General features: G+C 39.4%; 1 long non-coding RNA gene across 1 annotated transcript; it reads left to right on the top strand.

Moving 5' to 3' along the window:
* The first annotated feature begins 10,545 nt into the window (after window positions 1-10,545).
* On the top strand, window positions 10,546-21,917 carry LOC135270430 (uncharacterized). Its single transcript, XR_010338597.1, has 2 exons — window positions 10,546-12,888; window positions 18,145-21,917. It is a non-coding gene; the product is annotated as an uncharacterized LOC135270430 (long non-coding RNA).
* Window positions 21,918-27,522: the final 5,605 nt, after the last annotated feature.

Raw genomic sequence — 27,522 nt, 5'->3', positions numbered from 1 at the left:
GCCCGTGGCGGCTGTTTGCCCTGAGCATCATCGTCTTGCTAATGCAGAACGCCGGAGGGGAGCCACTCCGAGAGGAGGCGTTTCCCGGCAGAGGAGGCTAAGTAAATCCACCTGCCCGCCCGCCTCTCGGGACGCTGCGCCTCGTGGGTCTCACGCTGGATGGAGGGGGCGCCGCCGAGGAGGCCCAGCCTCCCCCTGCTAACTCTGCCTCTCCAGTTCCTCAGGTAGACACAGCCTCTGTCTGCTGTGGTTTTAGTGGCCGTGGCCCCTTAGAAATTATTTTTGTCCCCTCTCGATAGTGGCTTTGGGGTATGGAGGGCGAAAGATGCAAAGGGCCAGTGGAAGATTTTTTATAATAAGATTGAAGCCAGGAGATGGAGGTTTCATTGCCACCTCGGGGTCTGGAGAGGGGGCGAGCCACACCTCTCCGGTCAGCCTGCGCCCACCAGGACCTGCTGCTGGGGACTGCAGGCGAAAGGAGAGACACCCAGCACCTGGCCCCTAGCCCCGCAGGGCGACAACCTCCTGGGCTTCTGCCCTCCTAGGTTCCCGCTGACTTTGCTGACGGAATGACCCCTGGCCACGGAGGGCAAAAACGCCCTCACTGAGCCCTTCGCTAAAGGAGTGAGGGGGTATGTGTCTGGCTTTGAAAATGGGATGAGGAGACAAGGAGACAGAGGAGGACTTGAGAAAGGACACAGTCCAAAATCTGTTGCTCTCAGAAGTCAACTTTAAAACTGCCCTGCTCTTTGCATCCAAAGATCAGTATATGAAACCAGCTGTTACTGGTTGAAAGGGTACCTCTTGTTTGCATGGCAAAAGAAATTCAGTTTTGTGTTCATTTACAGCTGAAGCTCTCTTGAAATAGTTGCCTCCGTCACAGCTTTTACATTTTGGGAACCATGCCTTTAGAACTGAATGTTAGGAACTGTCATCTTTTATCTTTTCACAATTAACAATACATTCAGAACTTATTTCTGATGATCCTGGGCAGTTTCTAAGGATACTGTACTTATGATTTAAAGTCATGACTCCATTACAGAAAAGAGAACAAGAAATATGTTTCAATGACTGCCTTTTAAATTAGTTATTCTTCAGCACTTTGAGAGGCTGAGGTGACAGGATCGTTTGAGGCCAGGAGTTCGAGACCAGCCTGGGCAACATAGCTAGACCTTGTCTCTACTAAAAATAAATAAATTTGCTGGGCATGGTGGCCCATTCCTGTAGTCCCAGCTACTCAGGAGGCTGAGGTGGGAGGATGGATTGGCCCCAGGAGGTTGAGGCTACAGTGGACTATGATTACACCACTGCACTCCAGCCTGGGTAACAGAGTAAGGCTCTTTCTGAAAAAAAAAATTCGTTATACTTAATATACTAAAATTAAAAATTGGGTAGCAATAGTTGAGGACAGTGTAGGCATTTAAAAGTAGAGAATTATAAATTTTTCTCATTTTTGTATTTTATATGCATCAGAATGAATGCATATTAAATACTACTTGGTAAGGTCTTAATTTGATGTCTAACGAGATAATCCAGCATTTCATGTGTAAAGATAAATTAGATAAATGAATAATATATCTTGGAAAACAGTTCCTAAATCTGATTTGTTTTCAGGTTTCATGAATCAAAATCTGACATAAAGAACAACATATTGGTAGGCTGTGAAACATTGCTGCAAATATAAAATAATTAAATAACACAAAGAGCAAAATATTTTGAACAGCTTAAAAAAAAAAAAGTGTGTTTAAGAGTGGGCTTATTGTCCAGAATTAGATTGTAGAAAAATTCACTATGTGAATATTTTCTGAATCATGATTATGTTAACAGTACAAATACCACATTAAACATAGACTCTTAAAATATTTTGTAAACTAAGTACTTTAAACTCTTAAAATCAGTTATGTAAACTCCTGTAACATTGTCATATTCTGAAAGGATTGATTTGGAAAGTGATACATAATCTAGTAAAGATGGAAGGGGAGCTGAAAAAGGATGCATTGTTTTATTTCTTATCGCAGGACACATTTTTCTGTGCTTATTACAATAATGCAATTTTGTGGCTAATAACTCAAAGTTATATTTTATGTTTCATCTTAATGTTGGGATAATTTTATGTTCACTGATATGATGAGATGTTTTTCTAAATATGGGACATTGCCCACCAAGGCAACATTATTCTAAACACATCCTCAATGATTACTTTTTCCATGGCATTTAAATATTAACACAACTCTTATATTTTTGCTCCTGTTTTTCTTAGGAAAAGGTTATTCATTCTATGAATTTATTGAGTACTCCCATGCACCAGCCAAAGGGTTAGATTCGGAGATTCAAAAATAAAAATACTCCTCAATCTTATAATAGATTGGGGGAACAGACATGTGAGTTAACAGTTACAACATGGTTAGTGCTTGCTGTGGTAGAGATATGCAGGAGGAATAGCTAGAAGGCCTAGGGAGGGAGAGCATCAGACATTCCCTGGGAACTGAGATGGGAAGGATGAACAGAAGTTTGCCTGAGAACAAGTTGGTTGAGACTTCTTCTCACACTTGGCAGCATTTTGGAATTACCTAGAAACTTTGAAAAATGTTGAAGGCTGTGTCTCAGGCATATAATTTAATTGGTCTATGATATGGCCTGGGCTTTGGAATTTTTAAATATCCCTAGGTTATTTTAAGTGTAAGCATATGGCAGAGGACACAAGCGAACAAGCACATGGAGCCATGCTCTTAAAGCATGATGGCTGTAGCCTTATTTTGAGAGGTGTAAACTTTGGTAGGTGGTATTTGTACATTTTGGTGTAAAGAACACAATAATATAGAAAATGAGATAAGAACTGCTGTAATTTACATTCCTTTACAGGTATTTTCTAGACAACAGGATAGAATGTTGACAATTAAGATTAGCTTGCTAGGCACAGTGGCTCATGCCTGTAATCCCAGCACTTTGGGAGGCCTCGAGGCAGGCAGATCACCTGAGGTCGGGAGTTTGAGACCAGCCTGTCCAACATGGAGAAACCCTGTCTTTAAAAAAATACAAAATTAGGCTGGGCGCAGTGGCTCACATCTGTAATCCCAGCACTTTGGGAGGCCGAGGCGGGCGGATCACCTGAGGTTGGGAGTTCGAGACCAGCCTGACTAACATGGAGAAACCCCGTCTCTAAGGAAAAAAAAATATTAGTTGGGCGTGATAGCACATGCCTGTAATCCCAGCTACTCCGGAGGCTAAGGCAGGAGAATCACTTGAATCCAGGAGGTGGAGGTGGAGGTTGTGGTGAGCTGAGATTGCACCATTGCACTCTAGCCTGGGCAACAAGAGTGAAATTCCATCTCAAAAGAAAAAAGATTAGCTCAGAATATTAGAAGAAAACAATTATTTTTATCTTTTGTGTAATTCAGGGTTATCCAAGATTCAGAGTATGTTTTAATGCTGAAATGTAAGTTCTAGTCTGAGAAGTCAGTAATTTTAACATATTGGCTTTTAAAGAGTACTTTTCCAGAATTAAATACCATTCATCGTCGGCTGAAGGTCATAATAAAGAAATTAAGTTCATTTTTCTTTTTGGTAATTACTGTGATTCATTTTAAAAGCAAAACAAAATGTACTTTAAACAAACAAAATAAATTTAATTAAGTCCTACTTTAAGGTTTTAGATGTCCCTGTAGCTAATGAAAGAAAATAATCTCACATGGAAACTTAAATATTCTAGTGACATAGTCCTGATTTTTACTGCCTAACATTTAAAATGCCCTTTTCATTATTTTAGCTAGTAAAATAAAGTACCCAAAGAGACTTAATGCTCAAGAAAAGTCAGGAAAATTGATTATCATTCATTTAATCCAGCTGTCTAATTACCATATACCAGGAGCCCCTAACCAGGAATACACATAATGATTTTTCAGAGGCAGCATAGCACAGGGCTTAATTTTATTTACCAGTGTAACTCAAGATTTACTTTTACACAATTTATAGAAATACGAAGTTGAAAAAATTAAATTCATTAAATTCTATTCTGATCATTAAATTTTGGGGAAAAAATATGTAAACATAGAATAACTTGATTATTCAATAGGGTCAAAATTTCATTTTAATACAATTTACAGGGACATACTTGAAGAACTACTTTATTTCCATTCTATTGGGACTTCAGTTTCTATTCCACTCTATTGTGTCTATTCTATTAGGACTTTAGTTTCACCACAAATATCACATTTACATTCCTTAAGGGCTTGACTACTCCAGATGTGAGAAGAAGGCCTTGATAAGGCTGGAAGGGCCAGACCCAGCCCCTTGCTCTTGGGAAGGTGTTGCACAATGTAGGATAGAGAACCCATCATAGAGAATTGCATTGGCATCTTGGAGTTGAAAGGCATAGCAGCAGAGGCAGTGCTAGGTTAAGGGTTACTGCTACTAACTAAAATATAGTTGAGGAATTATATATAAACTGTGTTTATATATGCAAGAGACTTGACCTTATACAGAAGACTGAAGATAGGAGAGCTCTAGTACAGAAAAATGTCAAGCAGAAGGGCAGGACAAAGGGTGGATTCCCTACAGTATGAAACTTAATAATATATTCTGTTTGTTTGTTATACAGTGGATCTTAAAGGTTCCAGAGTGATTTTGCAGCTCTGATTATTTGATTACTCGCTGAAAAACTGGAAAACAAAAAATGCCTATCCCAAAGTTGGGAGGCAACTTCCTCCACTCCCATTAGGGTACAAGAGAGGAAAGCAGCAATCTGGTGACAGACTGGTTACTCTTCACTTCTGCCTCAGGCATGCTCTGATTATCTGAGATAGCATTCTCAGAGGAGTCCCTTTCAAACACAAATGATAACATTATGGAGGTCTTGGGTCCCTGAAGTTCTCTTCATTGTTTTATGACATCTTATCAATGTGTGCCTAAGACATACTGAACTGGAACAGTGGGAGGGGTGAACATCCATCTTCCAGAATATGCAGCTGGCTTTCTTGAGAATAACAACAAAAGTTCCACTGGGGAAGAGAATTTATGAAACCTATGCATTCTGTTTTAATTTAGTTACCCTGGGTAGATTGTAAGCATAACCAATGTGCCTTTGAACTTGTTTTCAATTGCTTAAGAAAGAATCATGGATAAAAGTACAAATAAGATAGCCTAGGCTAAACGTGGTGGCTCATGCCTGTAATCTCAGCACTTTGGAAGACCAAGGCAGGTGAATTGCTTGAGTCCAGGAGTTTGAGACCAGCCTGGACAGCATAATAAAACCCTGTCTCTACAAAAAAAAAATTAAAAATTAGCCAGGCATGGTGGCTTGTGCCTGTGGTCCCAGCTACTCCTCAAGAGGCTGAGGTGGAGGTTCACTTGAGCCTGGAAGGTCAAGGCTGCAGTGAGCTATGATCACGCCACTGCACCCAACCTCAGTGACAGAGCAAGACCCTGTCTCAAGGAAAAAAAAAAAAAAGGCTCTGCTAGCTCTGGAATTTTATGAGAAGTTCACTGAAGCTAAAGGACTTGGTGCAGCCTCCAAGGGACACCCTACCTGTCCATGGTGGTTGGGATTTGGTCATATAACAAGGTCCTGATATGCTAGCTATACTAACTGGTTTAATGAAAGGAAGACAGTATCTTGAAACACCTCCATTAGATCCCTCTTTCTCCTCTCACTTGATTCTAGGTTAGAAACAAAATCTGCATTCACTTTTGTTTGGCGTGGCTATGAAACTGAATGCCAAAAAATCTTAAGAAAGTTTTCTGCAGGCAAGGTAGTGGTTAGATTTTTCTTTTTCAAGGGTAGCCTAATAAATTATTCTATTAGCCTAAACAGACTTTTTTTTTTTTTTTTTTTTATAAAAACGGGGTTTCACCATGTTGGTCAGGCTGGTCGTGAACTCCTGACCTCAGGTGATCCATCCACCTTGGCCTCCAAAGTGCTTGGATTACAGGCCTGAGCCACCACGCCCGGCCCTAAACAGACTTCTTATACTTTCGTTCTTCAAAGAAAGAACACTGCTAATTAGACCATGGAGATTGAATTAGAAATTATGGATTGGAAGGCTGGTCTCAAAGGACCTCAGATTCAGATGTTTACTTTTTTTTTTTTTTTTTTAAGACGGATTCCAGGCTGGAGTGCTATGGCGCAATCTCAGCTCACTGCAACCTCCGCCTCCCGGGGTTCAAGTGATTCTCCTGCCTCAGCCTCCTGAGTAGCTGGGACTATAGGTGTGCACCACCACACCCAGCTAATTTTGTATTTTTAGTACAGACAGGGTTTCACCATGTTGGTCAGACTGGTCTCGAACTCCTGACCTCGTGATCCACCCACCTCGGCCCCCCAAAGTGCTGGGATTACATGCGTGAGCCACCGCTCCCGGCCAGATGTTTACTTTTGACAGATATGGAGGAAAGAAAGTGCTGGCCAATAGCACTCTTTACTAGATTTAGCTTTGAAAGGAAGACTGGGGGCAGGGAAATATGCTCTCTTTTTTAAAAAAATTATTATTCCTATATAATTAAGCCAAACATTCCATGTGATTTCTTGAGCAGAAAAACACAATTAGCATTATTAGTGATTTTCTCTTCTGAAAATAGTCCATATTGAATCATTTTGTCATGCTTATACCCCAATTTCTTAAAGGATAATGAGGAGATACATTAATATTTGATAATTTTATGTACTATACAGACAATATACAAATCAATGTAAAATACTAGCACATCACTTATTTTTATACCACATTTTACTGTCTGATTTATGAATATGTTAACTGTCTCTCCTTTTAGAATTTAAGCTTCATGTGAGCACAGATCTAAAATCTCTCTAACTGCTATGGCCCCATTCATCTAGCATAGTATCTGGCACATATTTGTTGAATGAATGAATCACATAAATTACACTTAAGGATGGAGGTCGGGGAGACAGTGTGAGAGAGAGAGAGAGTGTGTGTGTGTTTGTGTGTGTGTGTGTGTTTTTTTTTGTGTGTGTGTGTGTGTGTGAAGGGTGAGGCAGAGAAAATTGAGATGCACTGAGATAGTAACAGAAAAGGATTTACATTTTTTGAGAAGCTTCTTGGCCAGATATCCAAGGTATTGATGAGAAATGATCTATCCCTTAAGAAGACTTGGTTGATTTGAATGGGATACCTTATATCACTCAGTTCATATAATGTTTATTTTTTTCAAGTATCAATATATGGTATAATCAATATTCTATGGTATATTTTATTTCTATTTTTAGCCTTCCCTCTGCATTGACAACAGTGCATCTAATTCAAATTTGGGAAGGATTGCCTATTTTTAATGTTCTGTGGATGTCGATTGAATACCTAAAATTGTCATTATTAATTTGGTCAATAAGAAATCATTCAGCTAAAGATAAACTATACTTAACTATACCCCTCCAGCTTTTCAAGATATTAAGAAGTTTATTAGCAGGATTTTATTAGAGTAGTTATTAATTGTTGAATTCCTTGCCCACAAAACATTTTGATGACATACCCTTGGGAACAGAATAGTTTGAGCTGAACAAGGAAAAATGTGTGTCCTTGCCTCTATTTGCTCAGTCTCTGCCACCTCCATTCGAAGTTTAACTTAACCTTGTGTTTCCTGGAGCTGCTCCACCTCTGAACCCTTGGACTGGAAACTGCCCTGTCCACCACATTTGCCATTTGTACACCATCTCCCCCTAGACTTTCAGTCCCTAAACCCCTCCCTGTTCTTTCAGTTTATTAGCTGTTTTTTTGGCTTGACTTCTTTCCTTTTCGGTTTAATCCCTGGGTAGTCTCATGTCCCAGTCCCTTTGACCCTCTAATCCAGCTTTCTTAACAATCCCAAAATTCAGGTCAACTCAATCATCCGTTTTCTTACATTTTGCTTTAAAGATATTGAGGAAGCCTAAAGAAAATTGAATAAATGAGTTAATTAGTCACATCACCAAGACAACAGTTCAGTCCTTGGAACACTCATAGCTGTTGGGTCAACTTTTTATGCAACCCTGTCTGGCTCACTTTCCGTTTCATCACACAGTGACTGTTCACATGTTTACGGCGTTCCACAGGTCCCTCATCCCACTCTGAAATCCTGCCACTCTCAATGGTCACCCGAGCCTTACGTGCTGGTCACTGATCTGTGAGGTTTATAAGTATCACCTTGTTGAATCTTCACAACAGCCCTTTGAGGAAGATATTATTGCTCGTTTACAGATGCCCAAGGTCTTAAAATAACTAGTGATGCTTGGATCTGAACCCAGGAAATCTGACTCTAAGCTCATGATGCCCTTTGTCGCTAAACTGCCTTGCTTCTGGTACAGACTTGGTCAGGCATTTTCCCCCTAGAGCTTCAGTCTTCTCTACCTCCAGATTTTTCCATATCTTTCTCCTAGGCCATTCTCTCCTAATTCTTCTCAGTTAATCTCTTACTACCAAAGCTCTGTATCCCAAGCTCCCCTGACTCTTAGGGCTTTCTCCATCATTGATTTGTTGATTCATTTAGCTGATACTTTTTAAGTATTTATTGTGTACTAGGTCTTAGGGACAGAGGTAAACAAAACCTAATCTCTAGTCCTAGAGCTTTACATTCAGATTATTTCTCTTAAACATTTAACATCTCACCATGCCCTAAACGCTCTTCCTCCTACAGAAATGCTGAAGTGACTATATTTCATACTACATCTAGCACCACACCTGACAAGGCACCAGCTACATATTTGACAGAGGGACAAATAATTCCAGGTAAAGTAATCAAGCTTTGCAAGTTTGTTCTTGGTCTCTAGACTCCCTTTTATTTATTTATTTTTTGGAGACAGAGTTTCACTCTTGTTGCCCAGGCTGGAGTGCAATGGTGCAATCTTGGCTCACTGCAACCTCCATCTCCCAGGTTCAAGCAATTCTCCTGCCTCAGCCTCCCAAGTAGCTGGGATTATAGGTGTACACCACCATGCCCGGCTAATTTTTGTATTATTAGTAGAGGTGGGGTTTCACTATGTTGGCCAGGTTGGTTTCAAACTCCTGACCTCAGGTGATCCACCCATCTCAGCCTCCCAAAGTGCTGGGATTACAAGCATGAGTCACCACGCCCAGCCTCTGGCCTCATTTTTCTAAAAAGTCGCCCACTTCAGGTGTCCAAAACCCTCTCTCTCTCACTATGTTCCCTTCTGATCAGACCCAGAAAGGTTCTGAAAACCAACCCTTTGCTGTTATTGACTGACTAGTTGTACTTTCACTGAATCATACCGAAGTTACCTCAAACTAGTACCTATAGTTTAAGCCTTTTAATCTATGACTGTGAAACAAAAGATACATGGCCTTATTAAGAAATTTTAGCGGCCGGGTGCGGTGGCTCAAGCCTGTAATCCTGGCACTTTGGGAGGCCGAAGCGGGTGGATCACGAGGTCAAGAGATCGAGACCATCCTGGTCAACATAGTGAAACCCCGTCTCTACTAAAAGTACAAAAAATTAGCTGGGCATGGTGGCGCATGCCTGTAATCCCAGCTACTCAGGAGGCCGAGGCAGGAGAATTGCCTGAACCCAGGAGGCGGAGGTTGCGGTGAGCCGAGATCGTACCATTGCACTCCAGCCTGGGTAACAAGAGCAAAACTCCGTCTCAAAAAAAAAAAAAAAAAGAAATTTTAGCATCTTTAAGGTGGGAGATAATTGTGAGACAAGGGAACCTTCAAACCCATATTTTGTCACTTCTAGAGGTTCTTGACTAGAGGGTGATTTTGCCCCTAAGAGAACATTTGGCAACATCTGGAAGCATTTTTGGTGTCACCACTTCATGGGGGAAGCCAGGAGGATGGACAGTGCTACTGTAGGCTTCTAGTAGGTAGAGGCTAGGGATGCTGCTAAACATCCTACAACGCAGGGGACAGAACCGCACAACAAAGAATTGCTGCCCCGACTTGAAAGCCACTGATCCAAAGGGTGAACTTGACTGGAACATTGAGGTGCCCTGTGAGTCAGGGCAAGTAGTATCTGAGGATGCTGGCTGAGCCTGCTAAGGGTCTATTGAAAAGAGTTGCTGGAGGTGAAGGATCATGTCTTTGGGACCTAGAGAATGGGATATTTGGGCTCAGTTTCTGCTTCCATCCTTCCCCTAACTTTATTTGCATCTTCCCTCAGCCCCAAGATGCTCAGTACACATTTTATCTTGTCCTAGATCACCTTCCTTTTTAGTACGTGGAGATTTTGAGGGAAAAGGTAAATAGGAGACTCTTTGTCAACAGAGGTAGGATAAGATTTAACTCAATCCCAATTAAACAATAGTGAAGACCCAGAAGAAAAGAATTGGAAACACAAGCTTTTCACTAAGTTAATAGCAGTGAAGAATCAATTTATTGAATAAAAATTAGCTCTTAAAGGAGGAGAATAGGCCAGGCATGGTGGTCACGCCTGTAATCCCAGCACTTTGGGAGGCTGAGGCGAATGGATCACTTAAAGGCTGGAGTTTGAGACCAGCCTGGTGAACATAGGGAAACCCTCTCTCTACTAAAAAATAAAATTAAATTTAAAAAAACATATATATATGTGTATGTATATACATATATATGTGTATATATATATATATGTATATATAAATTAGCTGGGCATGGTGGCACCACCTATAATCCCAGCTACTTGGTAGGCTGAGGAATGAGAATTACTTGAACCCGGAGGTGGAGGTTGCAGTGAGCCAAGATCATGCCACTGTACTCCAGCCTGCGTGACAGAGCAAGACTGTGTCAAAAATGAAAAATAAGGAAAGTTATGTTAATACAGTATAAACTCCAAAATTTAACCAGAAGTTAGTAGATATTAGCTTTTACCATGGGAAATTATAATTACTTAAATAATATGCTAAATTTTATTTTTAAGTGGTGTAGTAGAAATGTATTTAATAGATGAAACTATGTGTGTTTTAAACAAATAGCTACTGCCAAATATGTAGAAGTAAACATTGAAATGATTATTAGGGCTATCAAGAATTGAAGAGTTTATATAAATCAAACTGATCAGATTCATATTGATTAAAGCCATTTTCTTATTTTTATACTTCTACTGTTCATCATAACACTAGCATTTACAATAAAGTATAATATGAAGTCAAATATACTCAAATTCTCATAAAGGCAAAACCCAAAAATAGTTGTCAATGGGATCATTAAACACCTTTTTCAAATATTGTCTGATTCTCATTTAGACTTATTAGCTGATTGCTTTTAGACAGTGGTTTCCAAACTTGGCAATATGTCAGTACCATTTAAAAACTGGTGACAGGGCCGGGAATCTCCAATTAAAATATCAGCAACAAAGTCCAAATGATTCTGATACCCATTCATGACATATAGGTAGTTGCCCTGTTGATGCTTATACTAAAACAAGTTTAAAATGAAGAGGCCAGATTTAAAATACTTCTGAAATGCTTAATTTGAAGCCCCAAAATGTAACTCTACCCTCACCTTCCAAGGAATAAAAATGTGGGGGAGGAGGAATATGGTAAAATGTGATTAGTAATCTTTGTGTCACAATGAGGACACTGACGTCAGTGCATCTAATTCAGATTGGGGAAGGACTGCCTGTTTTTAATTTTCTGGGATGTTAATGGAATAACTAAAACTGTAATTATTAATTTGGTCAATAAGAAGTCATTCAACTAAAGATAAAGCAATGGAACCTACCAGTCTTAGTGAATAACATAATTGCATCTAGTCCCCAGAAACTTCTATATCAATCTAATAAGGTATAAATGAAACGTAGTCTTAATTAACATTTCCATAAATATGCTGAAGGGCAGCTCAAAGAAAATGGAATACAGATTGAACAGGATACACAGCCATCCTGCTTTCTACTCCTTCCCATTCATAGCTTGCTCTTTCGATGCTGCCTAATAGACATCTCTATATTTTATATACATAGGGACATATTTCATCTCCACTGTACTGACCCACTCAGGGCTTTGGAAGCTGACACCTCATAGATAAATACAGGGTTGGATGGATAGATATTGTTTTATTCTTTGAATGACACGTTCAAGTGATTTCCAGGAATGCAGTGCATTTAAAATAATGACAGCTGATCATTTATTGTTTACTGTATGTTTTAGGTGCTGTGCCAAGTTTAAGTTTATTATCTAATTTAGTCATATAATTCCTATTTTACAGATAATGAAACCAGAAAAAAGACAAGTTACCCAAAGTTAAGTAGTTTATTAATAGTAGAGTTTGTAATTATTTTCTTGTATGTGTGAACTCGGCAGATAAGTATGTAAATAATTTTTTTAAAAAACAAACGAAAAGAAAAAAGTCCCATGGAAAAAAATGGGAACACCTAGTTTTAATTTAAAAAAAAATCCTGACACTTGAAGTGTCCACTTCCTTAGCAGAGAGTAGCTGATTTTCAGATGGCAAACTATGTATCTGAAAACCGGGAGAAGAATCCAAGATATGTCCCTGCTCAAACTTAGGTATGTATATGGAACAGGAAGGACTGGGAACAAAATTCTCAGCCCATTTCCAGTGGGTAGAACATTTAAAAATAATTATAAGGAATGACATGAGGTCCTTTGGCAAGAAGGAGTCAATAGGGCCGTGTTTGATGACACATCTTCCATTCCAATAGCGTTAGCTTGACTGCTTGTTAAATTGATCAGACGAAAGAATGATCAAAGTTCTCAGATAGGTTTCTACACCCCTCTACATTCCATCTGCAACTCAGTTTTTGTCCTTCAGGTTTCTAATTGCTTCATTTGAGCCATACACACAGTATAAAAGAGAAAGTTGGACAATCCAAATCACAAATGGGGAGCTGACTGGCAGTTCCTGGAATCACCTTTGACTTCAATCCCTATCATTGCTGGAGCCAGGTTGTAAAATCTAGCATGGGACAAGAGCCTCCTCTGTCAGCTGTGGCTCCTGGAGCAGTAGCCCCACAGTAAGTGTCTCCAGGAGGAATGTGAACAATGCAGAACCTCCCACATCTGGAGGCTCCCAGTCTCAATGGCATGGTAAGGACAGAGTTACTTTTCCCACTGGCATTGGGGATTGGGCACTATGCTGTCCTGTCTTGCTCAGCTCATTACCCATGGAAAGAATTTGGCAAACTTTTTTTCTTTTTTTAAAGACAGGGTCTTGCTCTGTCATCCAGAGAGAGCTGGAATACAGTGTTGTGATCTTAGCTCTCTGCAACTTCAAACTCCTAGATTCATGTGAGCCTCCCACCTCAGCCTTCCAGTAGTCACGTCTACAGGCGCATGCCACACTCAGCTAATTTTTTAAATTTTTGTAGAGACAAGGGTTCGCTATGTTGTCCAGTCAGGTCTCGAACTCCTGGGCTGAAGCCATCCTTTCACCTCGGCCTCTCAAAGTGGTGGGATTACGGGCGTGAGCCACTGTGCCTGGCAGACTTTTCATTTCTTAAATCAAAGATGCTGTATTACTCTTAGCATCTTGGAGAACTCACAAATAAATGTCCTCGAGTTTCAAGACATGCCAGTCATTAAAATCTTCGGGAGGTCACTGTGCTTCTCTGTCAGAAATAAATAAATTTTTAATTTAAATTAAAAAAATCTTTAGGGGGATCCAGAGAAGATGAGTTAAATTGGAATGGATTTGAACAAAACTGATTTAGTTGGATTTATGGATCACAGTCATGAAAATGTAAAGATACCAACTTCTTTTGTGAATTTATTCTTTATTCCTTACTTTTTTGCCCCCACTGTTTGTAATTCCTACTTTGTAATGAAATCCCTCTTGTGACTTGTTATGCAAATTAACCAGGGAAAATGTTTTCCTTGTTCTCCATTTCCTTTAAGTTTTTTAGATACACTGCATTGCAAGTATGTGTGGCAAAATTGTATCTGTGCTGATAACATGCCATTTGCTTTAGGTCAGTTACCTACCCTACCCCCATCTATTCCTAGCCAGGGATAACACTCTTGTTACTCTTCCAAATATATGTGTGTGTGTGACTGTGTGTATCAACAGTGTGTTCCTAAAATAAAAGAATGACATATATTTGATATTATTTACATTAAAACATGGGAGCACATAAATTAATTACAGAGTAAAATAAGTTTTTCAGAGATTTTGATGTAATGATTTTTATTTAAAATGTTTCTTCTTTTTCTTAAGTAGAATTTTCATCCAATTTTTAATTTAATTTTATTTTTCTTGAAATGGAGTCTTGCTCTGTCACCCAGGCTGGAGTGCTGTGGTGCGATCTTGGCTCACCACAACCTCCACCTCCCAGGTTCAAGTTATGCTCCTGCCTCAGCCTCCTGAGTATCTGGGATTACAGGTGTGCGCCACCATGCCCAGCTTTTTTTGTATTTTTAGTAGAGACAGGGTTTCACCATGTAGGTCAGGCTGGTCTTGAACTCCTGATCTTGTGGTCCACCTGCCTTGGCCTACCAAAGTGCTGGGATTACAGGTGTGAGCCACCGCACCCAGCCTTCTGCCAATTGTTGTTTTTTAAAAAAAGAAGATTCATTTTTAAAATGTGAAATACAATTTTTTTTTTTTTTTGAGACAGGGCCACATTCTGTCACCCAGGCTAGAGTGCAGTGGCAGGATTACAACTCAGTGCAGCCTTGACCTCCCGGGCTCAAGCAGTCCTTCCACTTCAGCCTTTTATGTAGCTGGAACTACAGGTGTACACTACCATGCCCAGATAATTACTATTATTATTATTATATTGTAGAGACAGGGTCTCCCTATGTTGCCCAGGCTAGTCTCAAACTCCTGGGCTCAAGCCATCCTCCCACCTCAACCTCCCAAAGTCCTGGGATTATAGGCATGAGCCACTGTGCCCAGCCTACAATTACCACTTGCTTAAAATGTTTAATGTGAGAAGATGGTTCAGAATGAATCTGGTCTTTTTTCTTTGCAGTGGCCTCACTCTTACTTTTCTTTCTCAGCCCTCTTGGGAAAGGGGCTCCCTGCTGTCTCGCCTCACATCATCCCTCTCACAGTGCTTAATGGGCACCTATAAACAACAACTCCACGGCCCCAGGGAATCAAGTACCTTACCTTGTAACAAAGAAGACCTTTCAGAGGTCATATCCCACATTCTGGCCTTTTTCCTCTAAACTTTATCATCAAATTTAACCTCTCATATGATGACTAACACTAGCATTTTATAGTTTTTAATTCATAGGCCTCACAAATTCTCATTTGCGTCACAAAAACAGGAGGAGGCTAGGCAGTACTGGGACTTCCTGAGCCATCTTCAACACAAGTCAGCATTTCACATGGCTACTGCTCTGTAGCTGCCCGGCCAACACAATTTAGTTACTGGCAGAAAAAAAGAGAACTTCAGGCCAGGAATATGGACCAACAGTCAGGCAGTGATCTCCACCAGCCTTCCTCACGGTGAAGGCTAAAGCAACTCCATCTTGGATGCTAATCTGCCATGTTGACTCATGATTAAACCTTTTCTGGGAAGGACTCTGAGATTTCCAGTTTATCTTTTGTTATTTGTGTAAACCCTGCCCTTGGTTCAAAACAACCTTGATGTTATCAAACCTCAATTGTCCTTCACATCCCATCTGAATCACGCATACTCTTTCCCTATGGTATATAAACCCTGGATCTGGGGAGTAATGGGGTGAGGATCTGCCATCTTGTCTTACCGCCACCTGAGGCCTGAGACACAGACACAACTTCTGCTCATAACTCCCTATTAAATGTTTCTTCCTAAGAAACTGAATTTGTCAGCCTCTTTCTTCCCCTCAGCTTTCTCGGACTTTGGGGTTAGGTTTGCAAAGAACTGGCCACTGCAGAACTCACTCATGCCACAAGTGAGCATAAATAGGATGGAGTAAAGAGCTAGATGTACACTAAAGGGTTGTTTTATTGTGTTCTTTAGCAGGAAAATAAGAGTGTTCCCTCTATGGAAAAGATAAATTATAGCTACTTTACTGAGTGATTACTACATGTCAGATACTCTGCTAAGTACTTTACAAGTATTTTTTATTCTATCTTCCAACAAACCTGTGAAGCAGATGGCATTATTTATTTCTTGTAGTTATCACTTTTTAAAAATGAGGTAATGGGAGACACAAAGAAGTCCTTTGTCCGGAGTTCTAAAGCCAGATTCCAACCTATTCTGACTACAGAGAATATATCCTCAAAAGCTAAATAACCTGCTTTATGGTAAAACTTACTTAAAACATTAAACTAAATGAGAGCACGTAAAACTTTTTCTAAATATACTTTTTAAAAAATTGGATAACCAAGGGCTTTTACTGATACACTGAAGATTTTGTTTGCCAGCACTTGAGGTTCTGTAATTCAGAATGGCATTGAGTCCCTGAATAGTGCAGAGCTAGACTCTGCCTGCTTTTTTTTTTTTAAGAGACAGGGTCTTGCTCTGTCACCCAGGCTGGAGTACAGTACAGTGCCACAATCATAGGTCACTGCAGCCTCAAACCCCTGGGCTCAAACAACGTCTTGCCTCAGTCTTCAGAGTAGCTGGGATCACAGGCACACACTAACATGCCCAGCTTGCTTGCTTATTTATTTATTTAAATTGAATCGAATTTATTTTTGTAGAGATGGGGTTTCACTGTGTTGCCCAGGCTGGTCTCAAACTCCTGGCCTGAAGTGACCCCCATACGTCAGCCTCCCAAAGTGCTGGGATTACAAGTGTGAACCACAGTACTCAGTCTCTGCCTGCTTAACACTGGTAAAGAAGCTGAAGCCTTACTTGGGAGGCTGAGGCAGGAGGACTGCTGGAGCCCAGGAGTTCAGGACCAGCCTAGGCAATATACTGAGACCCTGTCTCGTTTGGGAAAAAAAAAAAAAAAAGCGGCAACAGCAGCTTAACGACCAAGTGCTAGTCAGTAGCTTCTAGGAGAAGAATGATCAGAAAATTGACTCTATTTTAGACCTAGAAAAAATATATAGATTATTTAATGTTTTCATTTTATAGATGAAAAAACTGAGGCTTGAAGCAGTTACATGGCATTACCAGGATACATATCACTAACTAGCGGCAGGGCCAGAATTCAAACCTGGCCTTTCTGACTGCGTTCTCACAGTTATACTAACTAAGCTGCTTCCAAATTTGTGAGAGGGAATTTTCCATTTCCTTTTCCAGTGTTGAAAAAAATGTCAAAAGCTAACATTTATGTATTTTACTATATTTATCTAATTTTTTTGCCTTTGTTGTAGACATTGGTAAATGAAAATGTGTTTTGATTTCCCAAAAGTACTTGAATTTCATGATTTTAAATTTCCTACAAAGGGCCCAGACTCAGCAATTTAATTTTCATGAACTAAGAACTTTCATCAAAGCCTTTACCTTGACAAATAATTGGTTTGGGAGATAGGAGATAGAGGTAATTTGGAGATATGATAAGCATTCCTTCATTAATTCACACAGACATGTATTGCATGCCTATTTTAGACACTGTGCTAGGTACAGGTCATGCAAATATAATTATGGCAAAGTTCTTTCCCTTGAGGAATAATTTTTTCCTTCCCTATTAGCAAAAAATCTTATATATTCTTGCTGGTCTTAAATTAGGTTACTATCTCCTAAGATGTCATAAGAGTACTACTTCTTGTATTCCACATGATTTTAGGTGAAAATGGACAAGCCCTTAAAAAAGCAATTATATACACTTCAGTGTATAAAGAGTAGTTATATAATCATTTCAGTGTAGGAAAAAAACAAAATAGTTCACAAATCCATGTTTGTGGATGTTGTATCTTAGGACATGGCTGATAATGCTGTTGATCCGCTTTCTGCAGACCATATGAACTATATGCGTGATGGACAGGCATGTTCTGTAAACCTTCTGCTATCACATTTAAAAAATATGATGATACGGAATTTCGAAAGCACCAATGAAGTAGATTAATAGCATGGATTCTGTGTGTACTGAATTTCTGTGTTCATCACTGCATTATTTAAAAGATATATCAAAATGTCACTTCTGAAAGTTAATAGTCATTTAGTATGTGTAATATAATACATAACTTTATTATGCTAATCACAAACGGTTCCAGTCTCTCTAAGGAACTTATTTTTGGGTATACATGGTAGAAATTAATTAGAGTTGTTATTTGTATTGTTTTCTTTAAAATGTCTTGTTTGCAAAACAAAGCATTGTTTTTTATTATAATTTTATGGTTACCTTAAACTATGACAAATAACTATTTGCTTTTTTTTTTTTTGAGACAGATCTTATTCTGTTGCCCAAGCTGGAGTGCAGCGGCATGATCTCAGCTCACTGCAATCTCTGCCTACCAGGCTCAGGTGATCATCCTTTCTCAGCCTTCCAAGAGCTGGGACCACAGGCACAAGCTACCATGCCAACTAATTTTTGTATTTTTTGTAGAGATGGGGTTTCATCATGCTGCCCAGGCTGGTCTTGAACTCCTGGGCTCAAAAGATTTGCCTACCTGGGCCTCCCAAAGTGCTGGGATTATAGGCGTGAGCTACCGTACTCAGCCAAAAAAACTCTGATAATACGATTAAAAAGAAAAAAAAAAGGAAGAGAGAGGAGGAGGTAAATAATAACAAACTCCCAGGCTCAAGCTCCAGAGAGTTTGATTTGGTAGATTTGGGGCTAAGAAATCTGTATTTAAAAAACTTTCTGTCATGTAAAATCTGAAACTATAGAAAACTTGCTTAAAAAAATCCTCACATATCCCATTAGACTGAAGAGTTATTAACATTTGCCTTACTTGCTACATCTATTTCTTTAGGTATTTTAAAGCAAATCTTAGACATCTTGATATTTCACATGAAATGCTTGAGTTTGCCTCATAAAAATGCCATTTTGTTATATAACCAGATACCAATATCACACCTAACAAATTTAATAATAATTTCTTAGCATTTGAAATTTCCATGTCCTCAAAATGTCATCTTACAGTTGGCTTGTTGGAATTCAGGTCCAAACAAGTTCCATGCATTACATTTAGTTATTGTGCAAGTTGGTTTTGTTTTTTAAAGAAGAATTCCCCTTTTACCTGAAACTACCATAAACCAGTACCTCAGTCAGGCTGGCCCTCTAAGCTTCTAGAAGACAACCCAGATGTAGAAAGAAAGGGTCATGGACATAATTCTTATTTCACTATATTTCCATGCTATATGGATTTATCAGAACATATTCTTTTTGGAGATCTTAGAAAGACAGGATGGGTGTGAGATGGAGAGGGTGTGAGATGAAGAGAACTGTAGATAGCCAAGAAACCATTCTTCTAAAGGAACTATGCATATTCTGGGCCATCTTTCCCCAAAATGTGTTTTTTTTTTTTTTTTGTGACAGGGTCTCGCTCTGTCGCCCAGGCTGGAGTGCAGTGACACGATCCTGGCTCACTGCAACCTTTGCCTCCTGAGTTCAAACAATTCCCCTGCCTCAGCCTCCTGAGTAGCTGGGATTACAGGCATGCGCTACCACACCTGGCTTATTTTTGTATTTTTAGCAGTGACAGGGTTGCACCATGAGGGTCAGGCTGGTCTTGAACTCCTGACCTCATAATGCACCCACCTCAGCCTCCCAAAGAGCTGGGATTAAAGGTGTGAGCCACAATGCCCCAGAATATTTTATAAAATGTTTCTGAGATTAAGTTTTTCTTTTCAAGCAGCTCAAGTGGTACACTACACAGCATCTCCCTTTTGGAGGCTCATAATGCACGTTGAATATACTGTATTAAAGACTCTTTGGAGTTCCACAAAAAATTTTACTCAGTGTTTCCTAAACATATTTGATTATGAAGTTGTGGTCCATCCCCAGCAGATAACCTTAATTAATATCTCTTGTGTATTAGTTTGTTCTCATGCTGCTATAAGGATGTACCCAAGACTTGGTAATTTATAAAGGAAAGAGGTTTAATTAACTCACAGTTCAGCATGGCTGTGGAGGCCTCAAGAAACAGAATCATCGCAGAAGGGGAAGCAAACACATCCTTCTTCACAGGGTGGCAGGAAAGAGAAGAGAGAGAACCAAGCAAAGGAGGAAGCCTCTTATAAAACCATCAGATCTGGTGGGAACTTACTATCACAAGAATAGCATGGGGGAAACTACCTCTGTGATTCAATTACCTCCTACCGGTCCCTCCCTCCACAAATGGGGATTATTGGAACTACAATTCAAGATGAGATTTGGTAGAGGATGCAGCCAAATCATATCACTTGGAGCATAGTTTGGGAAGAACATTGATCTATGCTAATATTATTACTGCTTTTCTTAGGAACACCATTCAGAATTTTTTGTGACAAAACACCTTGTAGTCCCTTTTTCTAGTTTTTCCTCTCACTCTTAGATCCTGTGGTGTTAACTAGTATTTTTATTCCCATTCAAAGATAAGTGATATTAAGTACATGATATGAGCTGAGTAAAAAGCTACTGCCAGAGTTAGGATTTCATTTAAAGCCCTCAAATTTGAAGACTTAAAATCTTACTTGAGTTTTATTTGAGTTGTTAAAAATTTAAATAATCGCCAATTACCAGAATCTGTACTGAGAGTGGTAAAGAGAAAAAGTGATTTCACAGTATATTCTTCATATCGGCATCTCCCATTCCCTGTCCCTTTTACCACCTTCTCAACCTAAGCATGAACAACCCTTAGCTTCCTTAGCTTGATTCTAGAAGGAATAGAACTAATGAAAGTAGACATTCTAAAGATAAAAAGTATTACTTTTTCCTCTTATGCTGACCATATAAACATTTGCAGAAAAAAAAAATGGAGTGTGAGACAAATGTTCCTAAAGACAGAGATTAAGGAGGCATCCACTGTGGAATCTGTGAATGTGTTTCTTTGAGAGAATTCCTTCAAGTGCCCTTTAACTTCTAAGTGAGCCATTCCTTCTATATATTGCTCTGGCTTCCACCATGCAGAGATGCCAGGTGGTGGTGGGTGGCAGTGACATCAGTAAAGATTCGTCTTACCCAAGGGAAGCAGAACTATTACTCAAAAAATGTACCAGTTTAATTCTGGAACTTCGCAGTTTCTCACCTTGGGTAGCAAAACTGTTTCTGTGGATTTTCTCTGCACTATCTGGGTAAGTACTCAGAATGAGCAATCTTCTTAGTGGGAGAAAATCAAAATACCTTTTCAGTAAGTAGGAATCTCACTCCTCTACATTCCTCCCGAAACTGCCAATTGACTCTTGGTCCTCAGGGTTTGAAGTATGCACATACATATGACAGCAAATTTTGGAAATGAGTGGAAGGCTTGTACTACAAGGCTGTATAATTTAGGTATAAAAATTAGCCATTGTAAAATCCCATTGTTACGTTTTCTCATTAGTTGACATTTACCTGCACTTTCTTTCCCCTGCTCATTAAAGTTTATTTATGTATGTGGTTTTTTTAGAGACAGGATCTTGTTTTGCACCTAGGCTGGAGTGCAGTGGTGCAGTCATGGCTCATTGCAGCCTTGTCCTTCTGGGATCAAGCGATCCTCCCACCTCAGCCTCCTGAGTAGCTGGGACTACAGGCACATGCCACCAAGCCTGGCTCATTTTTAAATTTTCTTGTGGAGACAGGGTCTTGCTTTGTTTCCCAGGCTGGCCTCAAATGCCTGGCCTCAGGCAATCCCCCGACCTTCGCTTCCCAAAATGCTGACATTTCAGGCATGAGCCACTGCACTCAGCCTAGTATGTTTCTTCTTTGTTTTTTAATTCTCAGTTGGCATAATGAAATAAAATCCAACTTGGAGCTAGATGACATGGGCTTGAATCCCAGCTTCACTTGCTATCTGTGTAACATTATGCAATTTGCCTACGCTCTGTGCCTGTGCTTCTTTACCTGTAAAAGGGTAATTATAGAACTATCACAGACATTATGAGTTTCGTGATATTAAAAATATGAAAATGTTTATTTCATATCTAGTATATGGGCAGTTAACAAATATTGGGTTCTTTGCTTTCCTCTTTTCCTCTGCATATATAACTTATCACCTAATCCCATCATATTGAGAATAAAGAATAAAGGTCTTTCTTGATTTTGTTTGTTTTCTTTGAAATAATATCATAGGCCATGAGAGGCTTATCCTAAAGGAATCTACTTCAATTTGCTGGAGCAGAGGAGGAGTTTGAGCTCAGGAATTTGAGACCAGCCTGGACAACATAGCAAAGCCCTGTCTCATTTGAAAAAAGAAAGCAGCAGCAGCAGCTTAACAACCAGTAGGCTCCGGGAGAAGAATAATCAGAACTGACTCCTTGTTTTACAGCTAGAAGGAAACATATAGATAATTTATTCCAATGTTCTCATTTCATAGATTAAAAAAACTGAGGCTTGAAGCAATTATGTGTCTTTACCAGGTTACATATCACTAACTAGTAGCAACTGGCCAGCTGGCTGAAAGAAGACTGCTAGTCAGCACTTAGCCTCTGTGCCTGCCCACATCAAGTGCCAGGTTTCTCTTTTGCTTATTATAATTTATTTGACTAACACAAGAAATAGCAACTAAGCATCCCTTTCTGCTTCTACAGACATCAAAGGGCCTGTTTCAAACTGAAAAGTAGACTCTAGTCACTGTAGAATGCGTATGTTCCCATTGAATGAGTATAATTAAAGAGACAGGCAATAAGAAGTGTTGGCAAGGATGTGGAACAACTGGAACCCCCATACACTGCTGGTAGGAATGTAAAATATATTTTATTTTGGAAGACAATTTGGTAGTTTCTAAAAAAGTTAGACCTACAGTATGACCTAGCAATTTTGCTCTTAGGAATTACCCAACAGAAATTAAACATATATTGGCACCAAGACATGTATGTGAATGTTCATAATGGCATTATTCTTAATAGCAACTGAAAATAAATATCCATCAATTGGTATACGGACTGTTCAGCAGTAAAAAGGAACGAACTACTGATATGTGCAACAACACAGATGCACTTCAAAACAATTATGCCAAGTGAAAAAGGTAGATGTGAAAGACATAGTATATGTTGCCTTTTTTTTTTTTTTTTTTTGAGACAGTCTCACTCTGTCACCCTGGCTGCAGTGTAGTGGCGTGATCTCGGCTCACTGCAACCTCTGCCACCTGGGTTCAAGTGATTCTTGTGTCTCAGCCACCTGGGTGCACCACCACGCTTGGCTAATTTTTTTTTTTTTTTTGAGACAGAGTTTCACTTTTGTCCCCCAGGCTGGAGTACAATGGCCCAATCTCGGCCTACCACAACCTCCGCTTCCTGGGTTCAAGCAATTCTCCTGCCTCAGCCTGATTACAGGCATGTGCCACCATGCCTGGCTACTTTTGTATTTTTAGTAGAGACGCGCTTCTCCGTGTTGGTCAGGCTGGTCTCAAACTCCTGGCCTCAGGTGATTCGTTCACCTTGGCATCCCAAAGTGCTGGAATTACAGGATTACAGACATGAGCCATCATGCCCAAGCTATTTAAATTTAAAATTGGCAGAGACAGAAAGTACACTAGTGGTTGGCTAGGGATTGGAATGGGGATTGATTGGAAACAGTCATGAGATTTATTTTGGGAATGTTGGAAATGTTCTCAAACTGGATTGTGGTGATCACACAACTCTAAAAGGGTACTGAAAAATCATTTAATTATGCATTTAAGGTAGATAAATTTTATAGTATGTTAATTATACCTCAAGTTGTTAAGGAATATTTATTGTTATATAATTAATAAAATGATCTTCTTCATAATAAAAGTAGCATTCAGAGACTGTGGAGAATATCATAGATTGTATAGAAATATGCATATATGGCTAGGCACTGGTAGCTCACGCCTGTAATCTCAGCACTTTGGGAGGCCAAGATGGACAGATCATGAAATCAGATGTTTGAGACCAGCCTGGCCAACATGGTGAAACCCCATCTCTACCAAAAATACAAAAAAAATTAGCCGGGCATGGTGGTGCACACTTGTAATCCCAGCTACTCAGGAGGCTGAGGCAGGAGAATCACTTGAACCTGAGAGGCAGACTTTGCAGTGAGCCAACATTCCACCACTGCACTCCAGCCTGGGCGACAGAGCGAGACTCCATCTCAAAAAAAAAAAGAAAGAAAGAAAGAAAATAAAAGAAATAGGAAAGAAATGAATGTTTTTAAATTCATACAGTCAGACATCCACATGCATGGATTCTGCATCTATGGATTCAACCAACTACAGATGAAAAATATTTGAAAAAAATTGCATCTATACTGAACATGGAGACTTTTTTCCTTGTCATTATTTCCTAAACTATGTAGTTTAATAACTATTTACATAGCATTTATGCTTTATTATTATTATAAGTAATCTAGTGATGATTGAAAGTATATGAGGAAGATGTGTGTAGGTTACATGTAAATGCTATACTATTTTATATCAAACTTAAGCATCTGTGGATTTGGGTATCTGAAGTTGGGGGAGGGAGGGGAGAACCTGGAACCAGTTCCCTGAGGATACAGAGGGATGACTATTCATTGTCCTGTGACTCTGATGGTAAATAGCCCCAGTGCTCCAACTTTCTAATTGGGTAAGGCATGGAGCAGTGAGTGAAGGGGAGAAGCAAACTGGGTAACAGCAGAGCCAAAGAGAGAGCACAGAGAAACAATCGCAGGCCAGAAGCTGCTTCTGCTCTCGAACATCAGGAATGGAAATGGAGTGTGCTTGCTAGGCTTGATCTTCGAGAACCAGCACCCAATATGTCCATCCTGCCATTTCCTGTCTTGGCCTAGCAGCCTGTGTCTGCCCAATGCTCTCCCACTCCTGTTTTGTGGTTGATTTCTGGCCTCCTCTGGGCTGTACTGCTTCATCTCTTGGACCCTCAGTCATCTGTACACCAGGATTTCCTCTCTGGCTAGACCTTCTAACATGGCTTAATCCCTATATGCAACATTTCAAGCCAAGGAAAACCTTATCTTTCAATCTTGATTTTTCAATCACTTATAAAATGCCTTTCTAGTCTCATCCACAAACATACACATAAGAAGTTGAGATTATCAATTTGCAATTTATGTTATTGAAGAAAATAAGTGTGGTTTAGGATCTCAAAGAATAGGAAAGTGTGACTAGCATAGGACTTGATATTTAATCATGCTCCCTTTCAACTTCACCCAGTCATAGTACTTCAGAGTAAGATTATAAAGAGGGAGAAATCACTGTCTCATGCAGATAAATATAAACACTTGTAATATTGGTGGTTGCAGTTTAAAGGCATGTAAAAAATCATCAGAAATTGTGTGAATCAACTAAATACCAAGTCACAGACATATGGTACATTTAAAAAGTGAAAGTATTTTTAAAACCTTCTTAAAACTGAAACTGCTCTCACAGGCCTATCTGCCAGTTGAATAATTTGGAGTTAGAATTATATAGGTTTCTTTTTTTTCCTGAAGCTGATCATACTTTACAAATTATAGCTAATAATTATTGAGTACTTGTGATGTTCCAGACACCGTATTTAATCTTCACAATGACTCTGAAGTAGGTTCAGTGGTTATCTCTATTTACAGGTGAGAAAAGACATAAAGAGGTCTCTATAAAGTGGCAGTTAATAAGTAGCACAATCAGGATTCAAGCCCAGATCTTTCAGACCCCAAACTCAGTGTCCTAATCCCTACTCCATGGGTCTAACTAGACCTCATGATAATAAATATTCTTCAGAAATAGTCACCCTTACTTAAATAGCAACTTCTGTTAATTGAGAACCTGCTATATAGAAGGCACTGTATTTGGCATTTCACATTTATTATATCTAACCCTGATAACTTGGCAAAGTAGATATTCCTATTTACAGGGAAAAAAAGGAGTAGAAAACAAATAAACAAACAAACATAACTGGGACCAAGGGAAATTAGAAAACTCTGTCTGTCTCAAAATCCATGTGCTTTCCGTCATGCTGTCATGCTGTTTATCAAACCCTGGAGTAATACCAAGAATTGGATGACTTTTTTGGCTGCTTGAACAAATATTTATCTAGCCTATTTAATACCTAGCTGGAACCTAGGAAATGACAACCCCTCCAAAATAAGACATGGACCTTATTCTTCAGGATCTCAAAATTCAGTAAAGAGAAAAGGAGAATACAATAGTTTGCTAAGGATCATGGTCTCCAGCTCCATCCATGTCCCTGCAAAGGACATGATCTTGTTCCTTTTTATGGCTGCATAGTATTCTATGGTGTATATGTACCACATTCATAAAAAATTCTTTGATTTTATTTCCAGGGCCACTAAACCACAATTCTTGCCTTACAGCTGACATACAGCATCTTCTTGCTTTCATTCATTTGTTCAATTTATTCAACATTTATTGAACGTCTGCCACAACTATAGTAAACACAAGCTTTGCACTCAGATTGTTCGTAGTCTACAGCGGGAAGACAGGTCAATAAAACACATGGTGGAGTACTAAGTTCTCAATAAACAATAAAACAGTAACACATAGTGTAGTACTAAGTTCTAAAAAGAATGATTTAGATAGTAAGTGCTAGGGGAATTTCGAGAAGGGCACAGTTAACATGAGCTGAGGAGAATCAGGGAAGCTTCCTCAAATAATGTGAGACCTAGGTGGACCTAACCTAAGGCAAGGTTTGGATAAGCAGAGAAGAGAGGGAAGAACATTCTACAGGGAAGAACATTCTACAAAGACCTCGAACTTGGAATGAGTGTGTTGGATCAGAGAAAAATGAGGACCTGGTTAGAGTGATGGGGTTTGTGCTTGGAAGCAGAAAGATCTGAAGGCTATAGTAATTTATCTTACAGCAGCTCAGTGTGATACTAACAAAAATCAGTTTCAGTAGGGAAAGGTTATCCAGGTACTGCTTCCTGCTGTGGGTAGAAACATGTCTATTTTTTTCACTATCGTTAAGAACAATGAAAAGATAAAGGGAATCCCAAAAGGGCCATCGGACAAATATAGGCCTAGAAATCTGAATTTATTCCTGGGTTCTGTTTTCAGTTCCAGTCATCTATTTTCTGAGAATGCAACAGTAGAAATTATTGTACCTCTTCTGAATTAGTTTCTGCTAAGTAAGAAAAATATATAACCACCACCGCCCCCAACACCACTACCACCTCCAACGCACACACAAATTCATACCATTCAGAATATGCAGATTGCCAGAAGTAATATGCCAAGTATTCAAAATGGAGATTTAGGTCATGAAGGTGCCCCAAACTGCCCTGTTTCACTCCCTTCTGGCTTATACAATGCCGAAGACAGGGTGGGCAGTAAATTATGTTGTTTTAAAATTATTATAATTTTGCCACCTTTTAGCATAACAGGGAAGAGAGTGTTAACTGTGCAGTCTTCAAGTATGGTTTCTAGATATAATGTAACTTTCCTCATCATTACAATTTTTCTTCTAACTGGACAACTTGACATTTTCCCAAGGTGTTTAATTACACAGTTTTTAATTTGTACAAGATTGGGGTGAACAGTTATTTCGGTGAGTTTTAGGCAGGCAAGTTAGCCTTCTAGACACATTTTTCCAACCTCTCTCAGCTCTAATTTGGACTTAAGAAAACTTATTTTACTAACTTGCTGAGCATAAAAGATTTGGTGCTGGTGTTTAGCTATCTCAGTGCTGCAGCTTAGAAGGGCAAGTGGAAAACATTCCTCTGGGCTTCAGGGGCCGGAATGAAGCAGCTCC

The sequence above is a fragment of the Aotus nancymaae genome, unplaced genomic scaffold, assembly GCF_030222135.1.
Source record: "Aotus nancymaae isolate 86718 unplaced genomic scaffold, 86718_ANA_hifiasm-v0.15.2.pri h1tg000062l, whole genome shotgun sequence".
In the NCBI taxonomy this organism is placed as follows: Eukaryota; Metazoa; Chordata; class Mammalia; order Primates; family Aotidae; genus Aotus; species Aotus nancymaae.
The sequence above is the reverse complement of the archived record's forward strand: the minus strand, read 5'-3'. Positions and strand labels throughout refer to the sequence as shown.